This window comes from Stegostoma tigrinum, chromosome 5 (assembly GCF_030684315.1).
Source record: "Stegostoma tigrinum isolate sSteTig4 chromosome 5, sSteTig4.hap1, whole genome shotgun sequence".
Lineage (NCBI taxonomy): Eukaryota > Metazoa > Chordata > Chondrichthyes > Orectolobiformes > Stegostomatidae > Stegostoma > Stegostoma tigrinum.
The window spans coordinates 16272282-16297554 of NC_081358.1; the positions used below are offsets into that span (position 1 = coordinate 16272282).

The window sequence follows — 25273 nt, forward strand, 5'->3', positions numbered from 1 at the left end:
TAGTGTCAATGTAGATAGGCCTGGATAGATTGTTGGTGATATTTGCTCCTCGGAGCTAGAAACTCTCAGCCATATCCCCCTCAGCACCATAGATCCACCGCTCTGCTTCCTGTAGTTGATGATAAGCTCCTTTGTTTTGCTGACAGTGAGGGAGAGATTGTTATCCTTACATCTATCTGTGTTTAGAGCTGAAGTTGCAACTACAGCCATAATTAAACTAAAGTACAGTGGGTACTCTTGCTCCCATTTCTTTTGAAAAGAAATATAGCATTTTACAAAATGTCCAGAACAACTGCAATTTCAAAATAACAATTCAAAAGTTGAAAGAATGCTCCAATCTAGGGAAGTGATCCTGATCAAAGAACAGAAATTAATAATGAAAAAAAATCCCATCTGAAAAGGCCTTACTAGTCCCAATCACTGTCAATCCCACTTTTTTTTTCGAAAAAGCATTGTTGTTAAAAAAAAATGAACACCTAATTGCTTATTTTTTGACAGGAATAACACTTACAGGCACAAGCCCAGAACCTATTGAGATACAACACCTCTTAAGAAAATAGTGGAAATATGCCAAATAAAAACAGAAAAAGTAGCACACTCTTACATTGACATTTTGTTTTCAACCTTTCCAGAACAAAATGTTACTCAAGAAAACTGGAAAGCAAACATCTAACCATGGATTGGAAATCCGTTGACATTCTATTAGAATTCTAGATTAATGACAGAAACAATTTTTATGGATCAGCAAACAAATTGCAATGGATGATAGGCAGAGATACCTCTTCCTTTTTGAACTGAAGTTTTAAGAGCAATTAAATTATCTGGTATTTCAGAAAACTACTGAAAATATAACAGCAAAACCATTTAAATGTTTAGAAGATCAGCTTAGAAGTTCAAGTCAATGTATGAATACATGCTGTCTTGCTGAATTCATACTACTAACAGCCAGGTACAGTAATCAATTACTTCATAAGCAGACAATGGAAGAAAGGTGTGAATGTGATTTAACCAATGATAACATAGCTAAACAATCTAGGGAATATGTCATTGCCTTAAAACCTAACAAGTCTTTCAGAAAAGCATTTCTGGACAAATATATACCATTGATGCCTTACTAGAAGAAAGAACAAGTGCAAAGCTATTGTTTGCAGACATCTAGCATGTGCACATTTTGGATTTTGGAGCAAGACTGCAGCCATTAGCAGGTCCAGTAGAACATCCCAATCTTGGATAAAGTATGTCTCATCTTATTCACTATAACAGTTTCCAGCATTTTTTGATGTAGGTGAGCTGTGTTCCACAAGATGGCATGAGGCTAATGTGTGTTGAAAAACCAATCACCCAGAGAAACTTCCAGAGCAATATACAATGCTTCACAACAGCATGTGAAAAAGAGGCAACCAAAGGGACAATGTCAAAGAATCTTCCAAAATTCCATCCAAAAGACACAAACATGTGAAAAAAGCCCAAGAAATACCAACAATGTTATAGATTTCAGACTCCAATCAGACTGTAAAAACTGAAATAACTGTAGATGCTGCAAATCAGGAACAAAAACAGAATTTACTGGAAAAGCTCAGCAGGTCTGGCAGCATCTGTGAAGAAAAAATCAGAGTTCATGTTTCAAGTCCAGTGACCCTTCAGGTGCTGAGCTTTTCCAGTAACTTTGATGTTGTTCCAATCAGACAATATTTGTTGTCGATTTGACTCACCAACAGAAACTGTCTGAATCTTTTACTTTTGTCTCCATGATACATTACAGAGGAATAACAACATGCATTATATACCACAGTCAATGCGGGAGCCAAATATCATTTCTTTATTTATCTTGAATGGGATGTACTCATGAAACTGAAATAGCACAATGCAGCCCATAATCCATCTGTGTAGAATTGGGCTGTCATTCCATGCATCTGCATTATCCATCATAAATATTAATATGGATTGTCAAGATGGACACCTGAACCCTTTTTTATTTCGATGAAACAGATGCAACTACCAACAACTGATGTAGCACTATGAAATATCTACTTATTATCCACAAAGTGACAAACACATCAGTTGCAGCAACAAAGATGGCAGACTGCAATATCAAGTCTGTTTATCACCTGATTAAACATATCCTAGGTCCACTTGATACATTCAACAATTTAAAATATAGTTCAGTGTTTCATGTGAAAGATGATGAACAGCTCAGCTTCAACTCTTCCAACAAAAGCATCATTTATGTTCAAGAAATGCTCAAACTGCAACTGGATTCTGTGATACAAAACAATATCATCTGGGAAGTCTAGCTTCACACTGATTGATTCAACTTCAAGGCACATGTTTGGAACAAAGATGGCATAGTGACTGAACAGTGCATTAAAAAGTTGTTGACACAAGAGCCCTACCTTAGAAGAGCTTAAATTCTCGAGTGCCATTTATATTTTGAAACCCATTGCCAAGATTTGATGTTGGTGCATATTGTTTTTCCTGGACTCACAAGATCTGATGACTTTTAGAGAACCTCTTAGTAGATAAGGTTTCCTCATTTTAACAGTGGGATTAACTGTCAGACTGAACATAAACCAGAAACACAAGGATCATATCATTGAGAATCTACCAGGCTGTCTCCATAACACAGATGACATCACAGTTCTAGAGAGAACAAAACATGATCATGATATGAACCTCCATCAGTACATGACAGCAGCAAGGAAACATAGTTTTGTTTCCAATAGTAAAAAAAATGTCAAATTGTCGCGAGACAAATCAAATTCTTCAGTTCAATCTACTTATCAACTGGTTTTAGAACTGATTGTATCAAATATGAATGTGCACAGAAGGTACCCACTCAACAAAAGGTGACTTTTGTTGGTGTTCATGTTCGATGTAACTGTTTAATCCCATACATTTTGAATTTTGTAACCAAGGTATCCCCTCTTTAAGGTCTTCTTTGCGAAATAAATGACACAAATAGTAGAATGATTGTTGATATACTTTTCAATCTCTGAAAAATAATTTATCAGCTCACCACTGTGTACTTCAACCTTATGATACCACCAGCTGTTTGTGTTAAAAGTAGATGCATTCCAAAAAGGCATCAGAGAGCATCTACCTGGTCCATGTGAAGACTTGAGTTACTTAGTCCACTCGAAAGACAGACTCTTGCTTTAGTTTTGGGACAGATTTCATGCATACTCATTCAGCAAGTACTTCAGTGTTCTTACTGACCACAAATTATTAGAAATGCTTAGACAAAAAACTTCACACAAGTACATCTCCTTGACTACAACATCCACTTCTGAAGACCCAAGAGTACAATTTAAAAGTACAATATCAGACAGGGTTCTAATGATCATCACCAATGGCATTTGCTTACTTCGAAACTTAGCTTAGAACAAAGATCTTCCTTCAGACCAGAAAGTGGACATTGTTGAATCTGACCTGGAAGTCAGTCTTGCAATCGATGTCTAACATGATAGTCACAGCTCAGCACAATAAATGCAGCAAGCAACTTCAGACGATCAGCTGTAACAGCTCAAAAACATTGTCAGCAAGTGGTCTGAACATATTCAACAGGTCCCTGAGTAAATACATTCCTTCTAATCAGTCAGAGATAAATGAGAATTCTGAAAGAATATAATCTTCAAATATAAACAAATTCCTAATCCTATAAGCAATTCTCATAAACATGTCAGGCTAAGATACATAGAGGTCACTCATGAGCAACAAAAACCAATTGTTTCCATATGTAGTTGGACATTATTAAGAATATTCATCAACTGATCCAGTTACGTAAAACATATCAATTCCATCAATCATAGCAATCGAGAGAACTTTCCATTCCTTCTGAGCTATCATGCAAGATGACAACTCATATTTTTCAATGTCCATCAACAATAATTACATCACATTCTGGTGACTGGCTACTTCACCGTGTTGACTTCATTGAGAAAATGTAAAAATTACACAGGTGCAATTGTTGACATACTGACCGCCATGTTCAGTGTAACAAAGTGTGAGGCTGGATGAACACAGCAGGCCGAGCAGCATCTTAGGAGCACAAAAGCTGACATTTCGGGCCTAGACCCTTCATCAGAGAGGGGGATGGGGAGAGGGTTCTGGGATAAATAGGGAGAGACGGGGAGGCGGACCGAAGATGGAGAGAAAAGAAGATAGGTGGAGAGGAGAGTATAGGTGGGGAGGTAGGGAGGGGATAGGTCAGTCCAGGGAAGACGGACAGGTCAAGGAGGCAGGATGAGGTTAGTAGGTAGGAGATGGAGGTGCGGCTTGGAGTGGGAGGAAGGGATGGGTGAGAGGAAGAACAGGTTAGGGAGGCAGAGACAGGCTGGGCTGGTTTTGGGATGCAGTGGGTGGAGGGGCGAGCTGGGCTGGTTTTGTGATGCAGTAGAGGAAGGGGAGATTTTGAAGCTTGTGAAGTCCACATTGATACCATTGGCCATGTTCAGTGTGTTTGGATTCCCTCAACAAGTTATGTCAAATGATGGTTTGTACCCATTGAAGATATGCATGAAATGGAATGCTATCTCCACTCCTCACTACCCACAGTTGAATGGCCTTACAGAACATAAAGCTTGCAGCACATAATACATGATCATTGAATATAAAATAAGTTACCAAGACTTTTGGATAGCTATGTTAAATCAGTGCACTACTGCTCACAACAATGGTTTGATCTGGCGCCCAGCTCTCATGCAAGACAAAGCCATACAGTTCATCCCTCACACCTACTTACCACCTAACTATGTTTACAGAGTTCATTTTTGGAAAGATTAGACAAAACGATGTAGCGCATGATCAAAAGTAGACAGCTACTCCAACTGTTTTGTATTTCTTTATTCATTCATGGGATGAGGGTGCCTGGAGGGCAGTTAAGAGGCAACCACATTGCTATGGGTCTGGAGTCCATATAAGCTAGACAAGAAAAGGATGGCAGTTTCCTTCCCGAAAAGACATTAATGAACCAGATGGGTTTTTCTAACAATCGAAAATGGATTCACGGTCGTCATTATATTCTGAATTCCAGGTAATTAATTAATTCAAATTCCATCATCTGCTGCGATTCGCTTCAAACCCTGGTCCCCAGAACATTATCTGAATCTCTGGATTAATAGTCCAGCAATAATACCACTAGGCCATTGCCTCCCCAAAGGCTAGACAAAAATGCATGAGTTCAATGTTTTGTTGCAAATGGCCAGATTTCTTTTAATTATATAATGTTACTGTGTTCAGCCAAACTCATATGATCTTTCAATGAGAAATGGACAACCTTTCCAACCTGCATATCTTTAATTACTGTCGCAGAAACTGAAGACATCTTGCCTGATATCAAACGCACGCCTGTGACCAATGATACAGATACACCTGCAATAACAGTATAGCACAGAATGAAGCTGCATTAGCAAATCATGATAAATGTATAGGAGATAGATGCAGCTCTGGTCATGTGGTCCATACACCAGAGTATTGTCTGAATGTACAGAGACAGTATATCTAAATGCATTATTGCACAGGTTACCAGAGAAGTGTTCTCATTCTTCAAAGGATAAACTGGAGATAATATGTTTTGGCATTGATTCTGGACAAGACAGCTTATGCCATTAGAACAGATACATTATATTACAGCATGTCATGTTTCAAGATGAAGGTACTGTCTCGCCTTCAGTCACCATCTGTGCAAGGAATCACTGTAGCCAATCAGTTATGTATATGTAATGTACAGTAACATCAATAAGGACAGAACACAGACTGTGTATATGTTTAGGATATTGTCGCCAGTGTTTAGTGTTCCATTGTGTGTTTGAAACAACTTAGACAACTGTTTGTGGTAGATGCTGTGTGGGCCAATATTTAGAAACCCACAAAGTGGATCAGATAGTGAGCACAATAATTGACAAATGCATTCGTTTTCCTAGGGTATTTTGAAGCAAATTTTCAGCTGGGTATAAAGTTCAAGACAGAGGTTCATACCAACAACACAATATTTTTAGCGATTAGTTATATGTCCTCCTTTTCATTGATTTATTCATTTTTTTTCCATTTTTTTTCTTCGCCTTTCTTCAAGGGACATATATTAATCTGTTTCTTTTTTCATATGCAATACTGAGTACACTCAACAGAAACTCTTCAGTTAAAACTATTCTTAGTGTGCTTCAAGAACCACTTAGTGTGTGACCTTCCTGTTAACGATTTCCATCCTACAGATTAACCTGTTTCCTCAGCCCAGTTATGCTTCATTGAAACACTGAGGGAACTATTTTAAATTCACAAACTCCAGCATTCATTATGTTGGTTTCGCAAGAACAAAGCAAATTATGGTGTTGCTGCCTGTACCAGCAGCTACAATGATAGGGTTGACTGAAGGATGTCAGTTGCTTCTCTCAGAATAAACAGGCACCTAAAGTAATCTCCACACATTGCCAGATGCTAGCACTTTCCTTGGATGATTCAATAAGCTGTTTCCCAAAATATAACCGATTTTCAATTGCTGTGTGTGCTGCATATTGCTGTAAAATGACTAGTTGCCACAGTAGGAGATGTTCTCAATCAAACTTGAAAGCACAACAGGTGCATAAGCAAGAGTACCGTAGAAATGATTTCATGAAATAACAAAATACCAAATGCAAATGAATGCCTTGTGTGCTTTCTGATCCAATTTGAAAATGGCTATAATGTTGCAATGTTGTCATTCTGCCATTTCCTTTCTGTGAAGAAATAATAAGATCTTTCCTTCTTAACAGTGAAAATCTCCTGTAGTCATTGAAATGTTCAGCAGAAATCAGATCTTTATTTCTCATTGTCACAAATCTAACTTTGTTTATATTTTCACCAAATTTTGTCAACTGTCTCACCATTGCCCATGTCATTCATCAGCTGGGAAAGTTCTGGTAGTGTTCAAGATGTTTACAATATCAGTCCAACAGTTCTCTGTCAGATGGATGATGACACACTTTTGGGGCAAATGGGTATTTGAGGTAGTGACATGACCACAATACCCCTTTCTCCCTCCACATACCAATCAGCCATCAGAAGTTTAATTATTTCCTTCATTTACAGTTTTTCTAGCTTTGAAAATTGCTATTTGAAATTTGAAACAACTTTTAACTTTTTGATCTTCTGTTTCTACTTGGGCTTCTTATTCTATGGTACGCAGAACATCAACTTTCCTGTTCCTCTGATGCTGCCTGGTGTGCTGTGCTCCTCCAGCTCCACTGTGTTGTCTCTGACCCCAGCATCAGCAGTTCCGTTCTTATTGTCTCTGAGGTTATCTGACCCAATTGATTTCAGATCTTGAACAAATCCCATTGCAAATCAGTGTAATATGTATATTGCACATTTTATAATAATTAGAATACTGGCTTTTGTTGACACAAAGCCTGAATGATATCACAGTAAATTGTTGTTTTCTGCATTAACTTGATTAATAGCCCTGACTAGTGACATCTTGCTGTCCTGGAGCACTGGGCTATGAATCCAGACATAATACCTACGTGCTAAGTGGTTGCTCATAAAGCTGAGTACTCTGCTTTTTGTTTATTGGGAGGAGGGGCATCAAAAAACCATGCAACATAAATTGATTTGTAGGTCTATCGGTACACTCATTATTTTTTCAGTAGTCATTTTCAGTTACTAATGACCACACTTCTCCCTGAAATGGATATACCTGCCCCACATTGCTTCCTCCTTCATTATTACACCTTAAATATTGTACAGAAAATCTGCCACATAGTATTTTAAAATGTTTTAACCCTTTGGACTGGAGATTACAGTCCAGCATGATCCCACTACCATCCTTGTTCTATTATTTTAGCTTCCATTTGAACATTTTTTGAATAAATATATATTTTGACGCTACGGGTTGGAACCACAATTGGAGAATTATTATGGGCATTAGGAGGCATTAGCCAATCGTCTTTGATCCAGCTGGCTGAACATTTTGACTCAGTGTCAAACTCCTGACTTTCCTCCATAACCCTGTACATCATTTTGATTTAAATATTTATCAAATACCGCTCTCAAAAACCTCAACTGAACCCTTCACTTCCAAACTCCAGCAATGCCTTCTAAACTTAGATGATCCACTGTGTGAAAGTTCTTTTTTTCACTTCACCTTTGTTTCTTTTGCAAGCCACACTGATTTTGCAAAGCCTTTGATTCTCTTGTTGGAGTTTGACACAGCTTTGCAGATAAATTGTATGGTCTCTCACTGGACCGAATGGCTGAAAGGTGCTTCCCAAATGTCAATGGCAGTTTCTTGAAAGAAATGATAATTAAATGATTGTTTCTTAATTGGAATAGAAATAATCCAATAGTTATTTAATACATGATTTTGCAAAACCAGTGATTAATGATAAGTACATGTGTTTGAATTACTTTGTCTAAAACTTGTCATCAGAAGGTTTAATCAAATAATCAGGTCTGTTCGGATTCCAAATTAGGGGCACCATTAATTAATCACATCTGCTGGCAACTGTCTAGGGCTGATTTGATCTTATCATTTTAAATTAACCTATTTACAAAAGTACGTAAAATTTAATAGTTTTCCCTTCTGCTAATTATTTTCATGAGCAATTCTGGAATTAAGTTTAGATCTTGCAGCTCACTGTTCTCAGTTTGAAAGTCTGTTGTGTAGTGAGGTGATATTTCTTGTAAACAATCAAGTAGCTCATTTCTACAGAATCTTCATGTTTGTTCTTGAGCATCAGTTAATCTACCCATTTGGTCTTTTCCATGTACCAAAAAGAAATGAATGTGCAGAAATTTGCTGCATGTTACTCGGTAGAATTAGACTTTGCTTTTATTTTCATGATCCACCGCATTTTTCGATGGCTGAAAGTTTGGGGAGAGTTTTGCATGTTATCTTGTGAAAACTCAATTGAAAATAGAGATGCAGTTGCACATTCATATTGTATATGTGTTTGAGCATGTAAATTTAACAAGCATGGTTGCATCATTTACCTTTTAAAATCACCAGCAATCAGAGGTTTGAAGATGGCAAAATTTCCTTGTGAAAGACCATTTCACTCACTGAAATATGTTAATACAGAAAATTTGGAAGACATTGGTTAAAAAAAGAAACATGTAGAATGCTGCCCAGAATCTTTGGTGGAGGAAGGAACAAGAGGGAGACAGGAAAGATGAAAGTGATCCAGCAGTACCAGCAGAAATTGCATCACAAGAAATCTTGGTTAGGACACGGCTAATCAATGGAAATCCATGGGCTGTTGTTTATGATTTTCAGGATGTGTTCCACCTGAGTATAGCTCACAGCTGGAATTGATTGATAATCCTTTTGACTCAACTTGTCAGAGATCATTGGCCAAGGTCTGATGATGCTGTAGATGCAGAACCACAGAGGTAATGTTGATACAAGAAATCAGGATCACTTATGCTTAATTTCTGTGTACTGAAAGTATGCTACGGGCTTAAAATGATATCTGGCATACAGAATTACATGATTGAAAAAACTGCAACAAGCACATGTTGGTGAGCATGCTCATAGCCAATGTCCACCCAAAATATCCACAGACAGACCAAGATATCAGATAGCATGTAGTACTGATGCAACGCTAGCATGGCCATTTTTGGAGTTCAAAACTCAAAGTAAAATCCTCTCAACTCTCTCAGTTGAACACACGTTCAACAACAGGAAGAGCCACCACCAATGCTGTTCATAGGGGTCATCTAATTTACAAGTTAGATGCTGGTTAGCTTCAGTTCTTGTTTCCATTCAACTCAATTGTGAATTTGTACAGCTGGTTAAAGAACTAACAGGGCACTTATTTTGTGCAGAAACATTTTAAATACTTCACCTTGCAGATTTTTTTTTGCTTTTAGAAGTTCCCTCAGAATAAATCATAACTATGAGAACAGACCAAGGTTGGACAAAACAGGGCAAGCTGCTGTAACACGGGGAAGGAGTTATGTAGTGCTCTTGTCTCTAGGCTAGTAATCCAGAATCCTAGATTCACATCTCACCAATGCAGACAGTTGAATTTAAATTTAATTAAAAATTGGAATTAAAGAATCTTTACAAGAATGGTTCCAAGGATGAACAACATCAGTTGTGAAGATAGATTGAAGTAGTTAGAAATGTTCTCCTTGGAGGAAACCTGATAGAGGGTTTTAAGATCATGTGAGCAGGCTGGCTATTATAGATAAGGAAAAACTGTTCCTGCACCTAAAATGAACCAGACCAAGAGGGCATACTTTTAAAGTGATTTCCAATAGAAGCAAGGGTGAAGTATGGAAAAATGTTTTCACTCTGTAGCTCAAGTATTGAATGTATTGCCCCAAATTGTGGTAGCGGTAGGTTCAGTTGAGACATTCAAGAGTGCATTGGATGTTTATTTGGTTAAAAGTAATGTACAAGGGTATGGAGAAAAAGCAGGAGATTGGCACGAGGTGATATTGGTCATTTAGTGAGCAAGTGTAGGTACAAAAAAACCATTGACTGGCTTATTTGCCATCATAACCTGTGGGTGATTTTGTGAAAGCTCTCATGATGGCCATGAAACCATTGTTAATTGTTGAAAGACCCAAACTCATGAAACAATTTGGCAAATCCGTTAATCTGGTCATCAAAGTCTTCAGCAGTCGACCTGGTGTGATCATCTTTCAGCAGCCTGACACCTATGCTGTCCTTTTTTATGCCCTAGCTGCAACTTACTGATGCGTGATTTGTCATCAGCTGCTCATCCTCGTCCTTTATTAGCCTTGATTTTGCAGTTCTGTCTATGTGCTGGTAGCTATGAGTGCGAAATCAAGAGGTGTTATACCTTCAGCATCACTGTTCTTCAACTGTTCCACTGCTTGGCCAAATTACTTTTGTGTCCAAAAGGATAAGGGCACAAGATGAAGTGATGTGAGGTATGTGGGACTATTGAACTGAGAGTTCCATATGATGCCTCCACATTTTGTCAATCAGAAGTGAGTTTGGATGTGGGGTAGATGGGATGTGAGCAGGAGGATTACTTAGGAGGCTTTGATTATCATCAGCAAGGCAGAAACTATGACTCAGTAATGGCTCTCCAAATAATGGTCAAATCCATCTCCTTGAGACTTAGGATGTGCATGCGTGCCATTTCCTTTCTGGTTCCCATTTTATTGAGTTGTTCACCATCATTGCCTGGAAGAAAGAGAAGGGAATGTGTCATTGAATTTCACTTTTGTGTGTGATTTAGCCTATACTGTCAAGAGTCAATGAAATGTGAGTGTGAGGCTCACTGTGCTAACTGTGCATGGGTGCAGTGGAGCAAAATAATGTTTGGTATGAGTCCTGATTGACAGATATCCTTGATTAGTGAGTGAAGATAATGTGTTGATTTAGGTGGTTTCTGAGCTGAGCGATACAATTGACAATATGAGCTTACTAAATGTCTTGATGTATCAGATCCAAATGCTTGAAATAAGACCCCTGAAATTCCATGATGACTGGTCCCACTGCCTTTTCAGCTTGTGTCTCCCCGAGACAGTTGTTAAAACGTGCCTTTTTGTTCAAGCTTTAATGGACCAGACTTCCATCATGAGCCAAGAAAACATGAGTCTGTCCTGTTCATAATTTCAGAAGTATGCTTCTAGACTCCATTCCAATATATTATTGTCTCAAGGACCTGGGAGTGGGGTGTGATCTTGTTTTGCAAGCTGTGATGTCTTGTGGGGCTGGTATCAGGTTGGCTCAATGGATCACTGCAGTTCTCAGCATAAGTAATCTAGCTTCCAACATTACCTCTCTAATCCTCCTCATGTTCTCCATTTCCCATTCTTGCCCTAACACATCATGTTTCCATGGGTTCCCATTCCACGCTCCTGAAGTACCAACATACTCCCCATGATCCTTCTATGCCGATTGTATTCTCCATAACCACTCATCCAGTATTCACTATGCAAATATCTCAGGGTGCCATTCCACCACTGAAGAGCTCTAACATTCAAACATTCTATATAACGAAAAAGCTCATATTTTTAAGAAGCTGTTAAAAAAATATAAAACTCCTCAAATAGTGAATACATTATAAAAGCTGATAAATAGCACATCAAAGACAGGTAATTCTTTCACAATGTCTTCAAACTGCTCAATGTGTGAATAAATCCCCTGCTGAGAAAAAAAATAGCCCTATACATTTTGATACCCAGCCAAGAATTCATAACCTACCCTGTTCATATTACTCACCTTTGGAAATATGAACATGAGGTCTCCAATAAGATGATTTTTTTTACCTTAAAACACATAAGGACATGAAAATAATAGAATATTGGGAGAAGGAAATTTATTTTTGTTACTAGGCTGAGACTAGCAACATTGAGCCTAAGAAAAGATGTATGTAAGGCAGCAACCCAAATTCTTGCCCCATAAATTTACCAAACAAAAGTAGCATGAGATGGAGAAGGCACAGCATATTTAAAATTTATGAAATTCCAAAATTACAAAAATTCTAAATTTTGGCCCTTCCCCAGCCCATTCCCATCTCCCTCTCCAGTTGAAAACTTGACACAATATTTCCTTTTATAACTTGGTGTCACTGTTGGTTTTATAAGCTTCCTGTGGAACACTTTGAGATAGGTTATTACATTAAATCTGCTGCTGCCACTGTCTGGAGAGGATCCTTTATTTATGGGTGCAGTGGAGCAAAATAATGTTTGGTATGAGTCCTGATTGACAGATATCAGGTCTGATCATCAAGATGTGCGTCGTTTGTCATTCTTGTCACATCCTGCACCAAAGACAAACTTGTGCATCATCCTTAACACTTTTGGTAAACTGTACACCCTTACGCACAAAACTGTTACAACCTCTTGTGTTATCTTGTACCTTGGAAGCCATGTTGGATTTAGTTCAAGTGAAAGCTATCATTACAAGACCTAGAAGGAGACATTATATCAAGTTTTCACCTGAAGTTGGAGACAGGAATAGGCTGAGGAAAGACCATAGAATCACAAGAGTCAAAGACCCTGGAAACAGACCTTTTGGTCCTACTCGTCCATGCTGACCAGGTTTTCTAACCTAAACTAGTCCTGTTTGCCTGCATCAGCCCATACTCCTCTAAACCTTTCCTGCTCAAGTAGCTATCCAAATGTATTTTAATTGCTGTTATTTTACCTGCCTCTCCCATCTCCGATGCTATCTTATTACATACATGCCCTCTAAGTGAGAGATTTGCCCCTCAGGTTCCTTTTGAATCTTTCCCCTCTCAACTTAACCCTATGCTGTCTACTTTTGGACTTCCCTACCCTGGGATAAAACATTTTGGCTATTGACCTTACCTGTCCCCCCTCTTGGTTTTATAAACCTTTTTGTGATCATCCCTCAGCCTTTGACTCTTCAAGGAAGAATCTCAACCTATCCAGCCTCTCCTTCTAACTGAAAGCCTCCAGTCCCAGCAACATACTTGTAATATTTATCTGTACCCTTTCTACTTTAACAACATCCTTCTTTTAGCTTAGAGTTTTTTGGGCAAAGTTGTTCTTGGAAGATAAGTGATTTGCATTTTGTGAAAATAGTGAAAAAAAAATTGTAAATTGGTAACTAGGGCCCTGCTATTGTGATGAACAGCTACATGTCTTTTGCTATAGCTTATGGGACACTAGCCAAATCTGTTAAACCCATTTACAATGATTGCCTCAAGTTATGTTGGTGGATTGGGAGAACTGCCACCTGACTGTGAATTACAGAACCCATAAGAGTTAATCACAAGAAATGGAATGAATAAGAGCTTCTAAAAATACATGATGTGCAAATCTGAACAAATGTGTGGTGGCGTTTTGGGGAAAGTGAAATATGATCAGCAAGAGCACATATGTTGCTCAAATCATGACTGTTGTAATAAGAGTCTAGTAATAGGTCTGAATGCCTGAAGTATGAATATTTGTGGAAAGATTTTTGAAATATTTGTTATGAGTAGCAATGGCGACTCTGCTGGGATGTTTCAGCTGTGCAGTGGTGAGAAGTCAGGACAAGCCTGAAAAATAGTTCAGTTGCACATAATATCCCACTTGTGCCGTCTCTTTCCTCAAAAGATCAATATCATTGCAAAAGGAGAATGGGGATCCAATGAGTTAGAATGTGGCTTGCAATATTGAATGCCAATATTACATTCTATGTGAAAAAGTTTTCTTCTTTTGTAAGTAATTCATTTTGGCTGTCTGACCAGAAATTCTAATGGGCTCGACCCCCAGTCTCAAAAGAACTTGAAATCTCATGCAAATTGGAATAACCAGCAGTTTATCTTATTTCTGTGGCCATTCTGTGAATCTCCCACCAGAGGTCTTCAGGACAAAACTGTTTCTCTCCGAAAGAATGCATCTATTAATTCTTCTTTAAGATTGCTATGTATCAAGATGTGATTATCCTGCTTGAGTGACTCAGTTAACAGTACTCTTTGTCTCTGTTTGCAATTAAACTCAACACACAGAAATCAATCAAAGCAACACAGGCATAAAGGTGCTTTCTTCCTCATTAGCAAAGCATGCATTAATATGCAGTTTGTGACTTTTAAAACCTTGAGGTGGAAGCCATGGTTCACTTGAGCATCATAGCCTTGCTGTCAGGTTAGTTCAAAACAAGCCAACGAAGAAAATTGTAGATGTGTAATGGAAAACATTTGAGTACCAGATGGAAAAACAAAAATCCAAATCAGTAAGGAAAAGATGTTCCAGTGATAAATAGGGAGAGTAGAGGCAATCTAAAGCTTGAACAAAAATCACTTTGCATACCATGTAACACCAGGATTATAAAAAAAGGGGAGCTCAATAAAAATGTCTAAACAGGCTTTCTTTTAAGAAAAAGTAATTTATGAACACAGATATTATCACAAAGCCAACAAATGGAGTCCATGTCCGGTTGTCTTTCACAAAGGGTGTTGTGTTTTTGGTGGTTGAGTGCAGCACCAGGCCATATCAGAAGGTGGCTCAGAGCCAACCACAGCCATGAAAGCTGGAATCACATATTGGCTAGACCTGGTCATGATGTTTCTATCTCCAAGTAAGGCTATTAATTCAACTCCCATTCCAGAGTGACTTTTACTGACTTCCATGTTATCATTTTGGGTTTGTACATTTAATCACGTGGGAGGCTATTGAGTGTGGACCCTGCTGACCTTTCACCACTGTCCTAATTTAATCTGTGGCAGGAAAGTTAGGCACAGTCTTCCTGCCTCGCAAACAAATCAATATATTTAAGAACTTCACCCAATGCTACTGGTACTCAACCAGCGTGGGCAGGCCACTCATCGTGTCGAAGCTCACTCCTGTCAGGATTGCCTGGTGGATCCAGGTGGGTGGGTGGGGATGGTAGGGATGGGGCGTGGTGGTATTCGGAGGGGGGATGATGGAAGGAGGTGAATGTTGTGGGTGATAGCCTTGTTTAAAGACACAAACCTCATCTCTTTGGAGAACCCCTTACATTTCTGTGCCTGGGTTCGTGGTGGTAATAGATCTTTCATGAATGAAGTAACGGGAGCAGCCACCTCCTCCCTTGATGGCATTTTCAACAAGCAGAAAGCTGCTGACAGTTTTCGGTAGATATGGCTTTCACGTTCTGAGGGTCTTTGATTTCTGAGGAGGCTCATTGCTACTCAATGTTCATCATCTAACTCCACATGTCTTCCCAAAAAAAAAGAGTTGCTCTGGGCTATCACCAACCATCCAGTCAGTGAGTCCCATCACCTTCATTAAGTACCATCCCAGAACTTGAGAATAAAAATCAAGGCCAATGCTTTTGTACGTTTTTTGCGAGAATTGTATCTTTTTTGGACAAGATGTTATACTTCAGTAATGAATGGTGAAGTTATTTTAGATGACCTGGTGAGGACTTACCCTTTATTCAAAACCAAAAGTCATATTACCTGACAATGATTGCCTTGGTTTTTTGCGAGAACTTGTGACTAACCAACAAATTAATTGACCAAATTTCCCATATTACAACAATTACAGCAGGTCAAAAATACATCATTGGCTGTGTAGTATTTTGAGACATCCTGTGGTCATGAGTGGTACAACATAATTGAAAGTCTATCTTTGTTCCTAAGTCTGTCAGTGAACCAAATGGATTGCTGTAAAACAAAACAATAGTTATTGGGTTTCCATTGCTAATAGTCTTTTTTTCGTCAAATTTCAGATTGACTTAATTAAATTTCTCAGATGTCATTGTGGGATTTGAATTCAATTTTGATATCATTAATGCAGATTTCTAGGCTTCAATTCCTATAATAAACCCATTATACAACCATTATAGATTTGAAAATGAAATTAGTAAAGACTATAAAATACAATATAAAAAGTCCTGCAAGCATATCAGCAAGGAAACTGGACATTGGCTATTGTCATTATTTAAGAAAGGTGGTAAGGAGACGTTAAGGAACTATAGATGGGTAAGCCTGACGTCAGTGTCAGTAAGTTGTTGGAAAGGACTCTGAGGGACAGGATTTACATGCATTTGGAAAGGCAAGGACCAATGAAGGATAGCCAACATGGCTTTTGCATGGGAAGTTAAGTCTCACTAACTTCACTGAGATTTTTGAAGAGGCGATAAAGAAGATTGATGAAGGCAGAGCAGTACACTTGGTCTGTATAGACTTCAGCAAGGTATTCAGCAAGGTTCTGCATGGTTGATTTTGATAAATGTGAGGTGTTGCATTTTGGTAAGGTAAATCAGAGCAGGAAGTGATGCCAAACAAAGAAAGTTTGGGGTGCAGGTGCACTGTTCCTTGAAAATGGAGTCCCCTGTAGAAAGGGTGATGAAGAAGGCATTTGGCATTTTGCCTTCATTGGTAAGTGCACTGCATACAGCAGTTGGGATGTTGCATGTTGCAGCTATGCAGGATCTTATTGAGGCCATTTTTGAAATACTGCATTCAATCTGGTCTCACTGCTATAGGAAAGATATTGTTAAACCTGAAAGGGTTCAGAAAATATTTACAATGATGTCGCTAGGATTGTAATGTCTGAGCTACAGGGAGATGCAGGATAAGCTGGAGCCATTTTCCCCAGATATTGGAGGCTGAGATGAGACCTTATAGAGGTTTATTAATGGGTTTTGAGAAGATTTGTAGCTCAGGTTGAGGTTCTGGATGTGAGTTTGCTCGCTGAGCTGGAAGGTTAGTTTTCAGACGTTTCGTCACCATTCTAGGTAACATCATCAGTGAGCCTCTGACGTAGCGCTGGTGTTATGCCCCGCTTTCTATTTATCTGGTTAGGTTTCCTTGGGTTGGTGATGTCATTTCCTGTGTTGGTGATGCCATTTCCTGTTCTTTTTCTCAGGGGATGGTAGATTGGCTCCAAATCAATGTGTTTGTTGATGGAGTTCCGGTTGGAATGCCATGCTTCTAGGAATTCTTGTGCGTGTCTCTGTTTGGCTTGTCCGAGGATGGATGTGTTGTCCCAATCAAAGTGGTGTCCTTCCTCATCTGTATGTAAGGATACGAGTGATAGTGGGTCATGTCATTTTGTGGCTAGTTGATGTTCATGTATCAAGGCCATTGTGGGTAGCCCACAAACCCACCAATACACTAAAACAGCAGCTAATGAACTTAAAAGACCCTATACAGACAACAAGCAAAACGAACGCCATCTACAAAATACCTTGCAAGAACTGTGACAAACACTGCATTGGACAAACTGGCAGAAAGCTAGCCACCAGGATACATGAACATCAACTAGCCACAAAACGACATGACCCACTATCACTCGTATCCTTACACACAGATGGGGAAGGACACCACTTTGATTGGGACAACTCATCCATCCTAGGACATACCAAACAGAGACACGCACGAGAATTCCTAGAAGCATGGCATTCCAACCAGAACTCCATCAACAAACACATTGATTTGGAGCCAATCTACCATCCCCTGAGTAAAAGAACAGGAAATGACATCACCAACACAGGAAATGACATCACCGACCCAAAGAAACCTAACCAGATAAATAGAAAGCGGGACATAACACCAGCGCTTCGTTGGAGGCTCACTGATGATGTTACCTAGAAAGGTGACGAAACGTCTGAATACTAACCTTCCAGCTCAGCGAGCAAACTCACATCCAGAGGTTTATTAAATCATGAGGGGCATGGATAAAGTGAATAGACAAGGTCTTTTCCCTAGGGTAGGGGAGTCCAAAACTAAAGAGCATAGGTTTAAGGTGAGAGGGGAAAGATTTAAAAGGGACCTGAGGGGTACCTTTTTCATGCAGATTGTGGTGTGTGTCTGGAACAAGATGCCAGAGAAGGTTACGGAGGTGAGTACAATTACAACATTTAAAAGGAACCTGGCTGGGAAGAGGAATGGTTTAGACAGATATGAATCAAATGCAGCTTAGATGAGTTGAGGATATCTCTGATCTGCATGGACTAGTTGGATTGAATAGTCTGTTTCTCTGCTATATAGCTCCAAATAGGTATGGGCTTTCTCATATTAAGGTAAATCTATCATTGGGATTTGGTGACAGGCACCTGGAGGATCTGAGGAAACAAGAATCCATGGTCATGACATGTATCAGAAAAAAGGTATTGTGATATAGTATGATGTGCACAGGCTGAGTGAATGGGCAAATGCATGGCAGATGTATCACAGTATGGATATATGTGAAGTTATCTACTTTAGTAGGAAAATAAGATGGCAGATTTTTATTTGGCTGTAAATTGACAGAGAGAAATGTTCAATGAGACCTGGGTGTCCTTGTGCATCAGTTGCCAGACGTAAGGCAGCAAAAGAAGCAAACTATGTTGGCTTAACGTTTTGAGTCCAGGAACAAAGGTGTCTTGCTGTATTATACAGGGCATTGGTGAGGCAAACCCTGGAATATTGTGTGCAGTTTTGGTCTTCTTATCAAAGAAGGAATGCTCTTGCTACAGAAGGAAGGCAGACCCTTCAGTAATCTGTGCTAGAACTTGCACTTTTATATGCTTACCCTACTCCCTCTCCGTTTTGTGCACCACTCCTCTGTCCATCTGAAAAGTGTCCTTTATTTCTGAAGGTGAAACAACAAGTCTTGACATGGCTACTGCCAACCTTTGCTACAGGGTACCAATTAGGACATTAATTAAAAGTACCATTGCAAGAGCGTCAAAATTCAAGTGTGGTGTTGGGACCTGATATTTATTATAGGGGCAGGCACCCCATGCCACATTTTGAAAATCCAGTTCATCAAGTATCTCAAATGTATTAAATTTCACAGTTTTTTTTTCATATTACTGTTACTGTTTCATCCACTCTCTGAGTTTGGCTACAAAATTAGCCACACTGCCCACCCGCGCTGCCCCCCACCCCCCGACAACCACCTCTCACCCTGCTGTTGCCATACTTTTTCAAAAGTTCACTAAAATAAAATATCTGAACCGCCTTGGATCTACATAGCATACTGTTATGCCTTTCTGTACTGACGCTAAACTGGTCATACAATCTACTGGAGGTGACTGACCTAATTTGAGAGCAAAATGAACAGTTCCAATGAAGTGTCATATCGTACTCAAAATGTTAACTTGGTTTCTTTCTCCATCGATGCTGTCAGACATGCTGATTTTCTGCAGGCCTTACTGTTTGCATTTGACATTTCCAGCACTCATAATATTTTGCTTTTGTGTCAGAGAAATCAAAGTGACTCAAACGTAGAGTGCAAAAAAATGGCATGCCGTCCAGAATGATTTGCCAAGTACTCAAGCTCAGTGACTGGAAGGGTCTAGGCCCGAAACGTCAGCTTTTGTGCTCCTGAGATGCTGCTGGGCCTGCTGTGTTCATCCAGCCTCACATTTTATTATCTTGGATTCTCCAGCATCTGCAGTTCCCATTATCAATGACTGCACCTGTTGGATTGTTTAAGTAAATTTATAAGCTAGCCACATTTTTCGAGACCAGAGGTTCTCCTCTCCCTACTCTGCTAAGTATTCAAATTTATAACATTCATGAGGCTGCTCCTCTCATGCATGGGTAAAGAATTGGTTTACAGCCTGCATTTCCTTGTCATACAGCTTTAGTTGTGCTTACTGCAGAAATTGGCTTTGAGCTGCTGTTAAATTCAGGCAAACCAGTTAGTACAGAACTTAATTATGAAGCACAGAAATGAACACAAATTAATCAAGACCAGTCAGTATGGATTTATAAAAGGAATGCTGTACCTGACCAAGCTTACAATATTTTATTGAAAACATAGCAGAAAGTACAAGCAAAATGAAATGCAATGAATTTCACAGCGCAATTGATAAGTTACCGTCTCAAGGACATGGTCATTACACATTAGGAGGAGTTTAAAAGAATGTACCCTGATGAATGGGAGAAGTTTGACAAGCAAGAATCAAAGGGTAGGTTAAATAGACATTTCTTAGACTAAAAAGTAATGGAGAGTGGTATTCTAGCCAGTGTGAACTCCTTGTTATCTCACTCCGTTGCTGTTCCAATCATTACTAGACAAACAAAACAAGAAGCATTTTCATGACAGGGCAGTGTGATGGCTCAGTGGTTAGCACTGCTGCCTCACAACGCCAGGGACCCGGGTTCAATTCCACCCTCGGGTGACTATCTGTGTAGAGTTTGCACATTCTTCCCGTGTCTGTGCAGGTTTCCTCTGGGTGCTCTGGTTTCCTCCCATAATGCAAAGATGTGCAGGCTAGGTGGATTGGACATGTGAAGTTGTGTATAGTGTTCAAGGAGGTATAGGTTAGGTGGAAAATAGGGGGTTGGATCTGAGTGGGATGCTCTGGGGTCTGTGTGGAATTGTTGAGCTGAAGGGCCTGTTTCCACACTGTAGGGCCTTTATGACTGTGATACTTGGCTTGTCAAGTTGAGGGAAGGAATGTTGCACATCTAAGAAGTTTTTATTATGATTTATCATTCAGCACAATGTTATAAAGTGAAGGTTGATGCATCCCCCAAGAAGGAAAACCAAAATACCCAAAGACGAGCACCTTGCCTCATAATCTATAAACAGAATGCAAAATGTGGTATAACCTGCCTTTCAACAACTTCAAAATGGTTAAACAAAATAAATCCCTGGCACTCATTTTAAAATCAACAAGTAACAATTTATTTATCTATCTCTAACTGAACAAATTAACTAAACTAATAACTAACCAAATAAATCCCTTCTAACTATGATCAGAGAAAATGGGAACTGCAGATGCTGGAGAATCAGAGATAACCAAGTGTGAAGCTGGATGAACACAGCAGGCCAAGCAGCATCTCAGGAGCACAAAAGCTGATGTTTCGGGCCTAGACCCTTCATCAGAGAGGGGGATGGGGAGAGGGTTCTGAAATAAATAGGGAGAGAGAGGGAGGCGGACCGAAGATGGATAGAGGAAAAGATAGGTGGAGAGTATAGGTGGGGAGGTGGGGAGGGGATAGGTCAGTCCAGGGAGGATGAACAAGTCAAGGAGGCAGAATGAGGATAGTAGGTAGGAAATGGAGGTGCGGCTTGAGGTGGGAGGAGGGGATAGGTGAGAGGAAGAGCAGGTTAGGGAGGCGGAGATGAGCTGGGCTGGTTTTGGGATGCAGTGGGGAGAGCCTCCCCCTCTCTCCCTATTTATTTCAGAACCCTCTCCTCATCCCCCTCTCTGATGATGGGTGTAGGCCTGAAACGTCAGCTCATATGCTGCTGAGATGCTGCTTGGCCTGCTGTGTTCATCCAGCTTCACCCCTTCTAACTATGAACTATTTCTGAATAAAACAAGATTCTAATGGTATGCTGTTCCAATAAATACAAATCCAACATATATAAAATAAAAGTAGAATTTAGTCTGTCAGAATTACAGCCAGGGTACATGGCTTCCAGAATGCTCTGTGCACTGTCTGTCTATTCTTCTGTCAGTAAGGCCTTCTCCATCAATTCTTCATCAGGAATATTCACTAGTTGTTCAGTGGTACCTCTGTTCTTTATATTGTGTCTTCTTGAATATGTTGGGGAGACTGTAAGAGCCAATGATTCTCACTTGTGAGCTGAGAACTGTAAACTTTGGTGGATGGCAGTTAGCTCTCCTGTCTTCGCCCAACTGCCCCCTTCTTTTATACCCTGGATGACATATTAATTTCTTACAATAGGATTGGTCCTAGGTTGTTAAAACCATTAGATTTACATTTAGTTGTGTTTTTGGTCTCCAAGTGCCTGGTTCAAATTGATTGGCTTTTTTCCAAAATGTGTTGTCTTGGTAAAAACTGCTGCTTGTCCTGCTAAGTGCACAGCCTTTTGTTACAAATGTTTCAATTTGGGTCCTCCCTGTGTACTTGCAAAATTTCAAGCTGCTGGTCACATATATCCATTTAAATCTCCATGCATAGAAAAAGCACATCATCATTTAAAGGGGCCATGCAAAACATTTTCCCCTTGCATGTTACAAGTCCCATATTCTAATTTCCTACCTCTCAATCCAGAAGTACTGTATTCAACTTGGCAACAACAACCATGGGGCAGGATTGTATGGCTCCTCTCCTGATGTATTTGGAGGTGGTAAGGCATTAGCTTAGGCAGAATTGTGGCATGCTTCAACTCCTTCAACTTCCTGCGGCCACTAGTATTAGGTCAGACCTGAGAAGGACAATGGTTGAACTATTGATCAACCACAAACTCCTGCTTCTGCTGAAATCCATTCAGTGGTGGGTGGGCCTGTCAACTTGTCGCGTACATGACAGATGAAACTGGGTGGCCAGCTTGTCGTCTACCCCATCTCCTACTTCCAAGCACTTGGTTCTCGATCGATGAGTGCAATATCAATAAAGGGGCGAGCCTCCTGAGAGCCAAGCCCTTGCCCTTGTTGTCAGCGCTCCCACCATGGGAAATCCCTCCCATTATTACCTACCAGTAACCTGTGTTGTTTTTTGATCCTTTGCCTTTGTTGCCACTCTGACAGCAGTCACAACCTCCCAGTGGTGCTGCTGTTGAAAAGAATGGTCAGTCTTTGATGGGCCAGTGGGTGAAGTTTCCCGATTTCCTTCAATTGAGGAAAGGCCGGCAGGTGGAAACTTTATTGTCTGAATAGCATTTGATACCAGTGGAGAAAGGAACACAGGCTGGCTTGCTGTACGGCAGGCAAAACAGTTGATGCATCCGTACAATTCAGTCTTTTATGCAGTGAAAATGTACAATGAGAATTTACACTTTAATCAATGACAAATCAAGTCAGTTGCTGAGCTTTATGTTTCAAATATACTCTGCCAACAAGCATGTCATGTGTACCAAGTTAAAAACAAAATTTACCTCTTATTATTGAGATAAAGCCCTCCCAGCCGAGGCTAAATATTTGAATGTACAATTGGATAATTTCCCCTAAAATTCTGCTTTGTCTCAAACCCAGAACACCAGACTCTACTCCTCCAGATAATTTGTCATGTCTCATAACAAACATGCTGCAGTTTCTGTTGAATATGGAAGTAGATTCCATGTTGTTTGTACATGCTCACCCAATAAAAAAACACTTTAAGACTGAGTTAGGTTTGAAATTTAAGCTGAAAGGTGGCTCGGTACTTCAGTTTTGTGGAAGCTGTTGTATAAATTCCATTGGGAATGATAACCTACAAGCGATTAGATATTGATGGTGTTTCTCCCTTAATCAATGTGGCCAGATTCCAATGTAATTTACCAGCCAAAGCAGTCATTTCTTGTTGATAAATGGGTTGAGTTATTTTTACATATTACATTGTGGGCTATAGACAAAGTGTCTTGGATTCTTCATATAAACTGAGCAGCTGTGGAACTGAACACTGTAGCAGATCAGTTAACAACTCTTTCATCCATTTTTGACATGAGAAAATGGGGTATTTGTGTTTTGCTTTATAATTATGGAGGAAATTGAGAGTATCAGCAGGGATTTGCAGTGAGTAGGTACAGGTATATTCAGAATCTTAGTTCCAAGTCTACCACATCAGTTCAAAATAATCACAGTCGTTACATATAATTCAACTACTGTTTGGTCAGTCATATTTTCTGTAAAGTTAACATTACCACAAAAATAAAATCATGTTGAATTCATATCTGTGAGCTGAACTCAGCCATCTCTCTTGCCGTTGGAGTCAACAATACTTTGTCACGAACACATAGTTTGTAAAAAAAATTAACTGGTGATTACCGATGCATGGCAAGGTATGCATGAGTTAAACATGTGACATTATTTATTATACTTGCAATTGACAATGGTGTAATCAAACATAGTTATATTCAGCTTAAAAGAAACTGAGTGACAATAAATATAACAACAAGAATTGTATTCAGTGTTACGATAGAGAAAAAAATGTTTAGATATGGATTGAAATTCCATGAAAATCTTTTTATTTTGAAGCATGTGGGGACTGATAACTTTTAGCAAAATACATAATTTTACAATTGTTGACAGGAGGTACATGCCAAGATTTGTAAAATAAGCAAACTAAAAATAATTGTGTCTCAACACTATTCAGTCAGCAACTTATCTGAAACTAGTTGGCCCTCCATTTGACTTATAAAATGACACAAAATCCTCCTCTATGATTACACTTTATCTTTGCCCTCATGTGGATTCTTTATCTCAGTAGAATGAACCAATAATAATTCTTCATTCAGAAACAAAATCAGAAATGTTTGTAAAAGGCCAGTGAGTCTGGAAGCATCTGTGGGGAGAAATCAGTGTAAATGTTTTGGATTGGGAGACCCTTCCTCAGAACAGTTTCTGATTTATAGCATCCGTGGTCCTTTTTTAATTATTAGTTCATGTGACTATGCTTGCATTCATTTCCTTTCCCAACTGTGCAACATTTAATTCCAGGGCTAAATTTTTGGTGACGGATAAAGTGCAGATTCTTCCCTCTAGACAAGTGGGGTTATTCTTTTCAGCCACATTTATATGCTTAATAATTCAGCATCTTCAATTTGAGCATGACACCCCCCCTCCCAATACACATATGGTGACTGAGGAGAATGGGGTAGTCAGCATCTTTACTTCTTTAATGTGCAAGCCTAGCTACTTCAATCTTTTACTGTACCCAGTTTTTTTTATACAGTGACCTAAATGATGCAAAAACTTATAAATTGATATTTCAATGGTTTTCTGTTGCTTGTGGCACCCTCAAAGGACATGTTCTTGGTCATATGAATTACACAGGCTTTGTATCCAGTTACAAATGCTACTTATTTTCTAAACCACAAAATCAAACTCCATCCTAATTTGGAATTAGAAACTATAGCTATCTGCTGAACTCGTATGCCTGATGACTTCTTGAGATGTGGAGATGAAGAGTTATGTAACACCAATGTACTGTTTTGGCCATTGTTTACAGATGTGAATATCTTGCACCATTTTGTCAGCAAAACAACCTGG

General features: G+C 39.3%; 1 protein-coding gene across 1 annotated transcript in view; it reads left to right on the plus strand.

Moving 5' to 3' along the window:
- Positions 1 to 25273, plus strand: part of csmd3b (CUB and Sushi multiple domains 3b) — a 1751526-nt gene that overhangs the window by 1204779 nt on the left and 521474 nt on the right. The gene's annotated exons all lie outside the window — the stretch shown is intronic.